Consider the following 3726-nt stretch of genomic DNA (forward strand, 5'->3'; position numbering starts at 1 on the left):
ATGGACAAAATTCTTCAATTAAAAGTCAAAGAGTGGCTGAATGGACAAAGAAGCCCCAACTAGATGCTTTTTACAAGAAAACCATTTCACCTACAAAGACACATATAGATTGAAAGTAAAAGAGTGGAAAAAGATATTTCATGCAACTAGAAACAACAACAAAAAAGGGAGTAGCTATACTTATATCAGACAAAATAGACTACAAATCAAAGACTGTAAAAGGAGACAAAGAAGGTCACTAACGATTAAGGGGTCAATTCAGCAAGAGGATATAACAATTATAAATATCTATGCATCCAACACCAAAGCTCCCAAGCACATAAAGCAAAAATTAATAGATTTGAAGGGAGAAATAGACTCCAATACAATAATAATATGGGGACTTTAACACTCCACTCTCAGTGGTGGACAGATTACCTAGACAGAAAATCAATAAAGAAACACCAGAGTTAAACTATATACTAGACCTAATAGGTCTTACTGACATTTACAGAACATTTCACCCAACTGCTGCAGGATGTACCTTCTTTTCATGGAACATTATTTAGAATAGACTAAATCTTATGGCACAAAACAATTTTGAACAAATTTTAAAAAGTAGAAATCATATCAAGTATCTTTTCTGACCACAATGGAATAAAACTAGACATCAATAACAAGAGGAACTTCAGAAACTTCACAAATTCATGGAAACTAAACAACATGCCCCTGAATGACGCATGGGTCAATAGACTTTAAGAAGGAAATTTAAAATGTCTTGAAACAAATGGAAATGGAAATACAACATACCAAAATCTATGGGATACAGCAGAAGTAGTACTAAGAGGGAATTTTATAGCAATAAACACCTGTATCAAAAAGGTGGAAAGACTTCAAATAAACAACCCAATTATGAACCTCAAGGAACTAGAAAAGCAAGAACAAGCCAAACCCAAAACTGGTAGAAGAAATACTAAAGGTTAGAGCAGAAATAAATGAAATTGAGACTAGAAAACAATACAGACCAACAAAATGAAAAGTTGGTTTTTTGGGGAAAGATAAATAAAATTGACAAACCTTTGGCTAGACTAGAAAAAAGACACTCTCCTATTGTCATTGTTTTCAAAAAATAAATGTATATGCATCACAAAACATATCAAATGTATCCTTCAGGGTCCCAAAATGCCTACTGATATATAGCATGTCCTGCTTCATGCCAGGTCCTGCTAATTAAGGAACTCCTCATAGCTGATACCTTTAATCTGTTATCACAGCACTGAGTCTGATGTCAGAGATCTTTGCATTCGTTTGACTTGCATTCTATTTTTCAGACTAGCCAGGGCAAGAGAAGTTGATTCCAGTCATTGTTAACTCTAGACAAGAACCAACAATTTCACTTCTCATGCCCACTATTAATAGTACATTGGCAAGTTAAGAGATCTGCCTGATCAATTTAATTCCTGAGCTATCGCAGTTGACATTCATGACTTTTTCCCCAAGGTAGGACCGTATTTCTGCAGACATATTCTCCATTTGCTCAAATGAACTCATTCCTTTAATAAGAGTTCAACTAGATCAAGATTTATAATGATAGCCCTGAAAAAACTTATCACAATTTATTTCTGTAATTACATAACATGATCTTGATTTATTTCACACATAGACTTTTACTCCTGGGAACTTTAACTCATATGGATGTTATTTTCAGCTCCCAAATGCATTAATGCTGGGTTTGTGTTAGGAAGTGTAATCAGAAGGCTGACCCAGCTGATGTATAATGATTAAAAATGTAAGTCTTGGTAAATCTTGTTTTTCCCTTTATTTGAAATCTCTCTCTCTCTCTCTCTTTTAATCTTAAAGCCTTTACTTTGAGACATGATGGAAAAGTCTTACAGGTATGTATGGAACATTGATCTCCACTGAGTGAAAACAATCTAACCAGAAAGCTTTGATGCCTGTCAATTAATGTTGAAGCTTAAATTATGGGAATAAGACATATTGCGGGGCTGGAAGGAATGGATAATTAATATTTCTCTCCTTCTTTCTTGCCATCTCCTTTAACAGAATCTATACCAACCTCCTCATAAACCTTCTCAAGGGCAGCCATGTCCTCGTGGGCCTCAGAAAACCCTTCTTCTACTCCCCTCACGAATGTACCAGTGAACAAAGGCATGGTTGGCATACACCACGTCGAAACTTGTGGTCCAGGTGAGCCCAGGCCTCAGCAACAGCTGTGGTATTATTGCCCAGCATGCACACAGCTCTCTGTACCTTGGCCAGGTCTTCACCAGGTACCACCATGGGAAGCTGGTAATGAATGCCAACCTTGAAACCAGTGGGACACCAATCTACAAACTGGATATTGTGCTTGGTCTTGATGGTGGTAACAGCAGCATTGACATCTTTATGGTGTCACCACAGTGCAACAGGCAGGAAGCCATCATTTTTCATGGCGAGGGTCATATTTCATCATCTGGTTAGCTGGCTCAAATCAAGCATTGATGATCTCTGCTACAGAAAGCTGTTCATGATAGGCTTTCTCAGCAGAGATAACAGGGACATATGTGGCCAGAAAAAAGTGGACGTGGGGATAGGCACCAAGTTGGTCTGGAATTCTGTCAGATCAGCATTCAGGGAGCCATCAACTCTGAGGGAAGCAGTGATAGAGGGCATAATCTAAAGAATAAGGCAGTTAGTGTAGGTTGAGCACTCAATATTGAGGTTTCTATGACAGATGTCTACCACAAAGGCACACTCAGAGTGCTCCAGGGTAGTGTGGGTGGTGAGGATGGAGTTATGGGGCTCAACTACAGCTGTGGAAACCTGGGACACTGAGTAAATGAACTCCAACTTGGACTTCTTGCTATAATGAACAGAGACATTCTATCAGCAGGGAGGTGAACCCAGAACCAGTTCCCCATCCAAAGCTATGGAAAACCAAGAAGCCCTGAAGACTTGTGCACTGGTTGGCCAGCTTGAGAATTTGATCCAACATGAAGCCAATGATCTCCTTGCCAATAGTATAGTGCCCTTGGGCATAGTTATTGGCAGCATCTTCCTTGCCTGTGATGAGCTGCTCAGGGTGGAAGAGCTGGTGGTAGATGACAATGTGAACTTTGTCAATGAATGTGGCCTCCAGGTCTATAAACACTGCCCTGGGCATATGCTTGCCAGCACCTGTCTCACTGATGTCAAAGGAGTCATCTCCCCCAGTGGTCTTGTCACTTGGCATCTGGCCATCAGGCTGGATGCCATGTTTCAGGCAGCAGAGCTCTGAGCAGGGATTATCAGTCTGGCCATGAGCCTGGCCAACGTGGATGGAGATGTGCTCACACATAGTGACTAGGGAATAAGAGGCAAAGGCAACAGGAGCAGACACCAGGTCCCGGTTACTTTTCTTGAGAAGCTAAGAGTCGAGGGTAACACACTCAGAAATCACACTTTCAAAACTATTATTACTTAACACGCTCTGCTTCCGCTTAAATATAAAATGACTTTAGGATAGTTAGCATTTTGAGGCATACGGTATTACCAGAGTCCCTTCCTATTATGTGTTTCACGTTCCTTTTTCAAACCAAAACAAATACTAATTTGTCTTTCTTCTGTAAGAATAAAAATCTCAAACATTGGGACATTCTTTTTAGAGACCTTTTATTTCCTATCCTGATTTTGGCAACCTAGTCTCTTTGGTATATTGACCATAAGAGAAATTATTTAGTAGGCTTGTCTTACTCATGCACAGTTGGT

The 3726-nt window shown here is 39.5% G+C and overlaps 1 pseudogene; it reads right to left on the bottom strand.

Moving 5' to 3' along the window:
* Positions 1–1317: 1317 nt before the first annotated feature.
* On the bottom strand, positions 1318–3316 carry LOC108543700 (tubulin alpha-1B chain-like; annotated as a pseudogene).
* Between the last annotated feature and the right edge of the window lie 410 nt (positions 3317–3726).

The sequence above is a fragment of the Rhinopithecus bieti genome, unplaced genomic scaffold (genome assembly GCF_001698545.2).
Source record: "Rhinopithecus bieti isolate Rb0 unplaced genomic scaffold, ASM169854v2 scaffold_23748, whole genome shotgun sequence".
Taxonomy (NCBI): domain Eukaryota; kingdom Metazoa; phylum Chordata; class Mammalia; order Primates; family Cercopithecidae; genus Rhinopithecus; species Rhinopithecus bieti.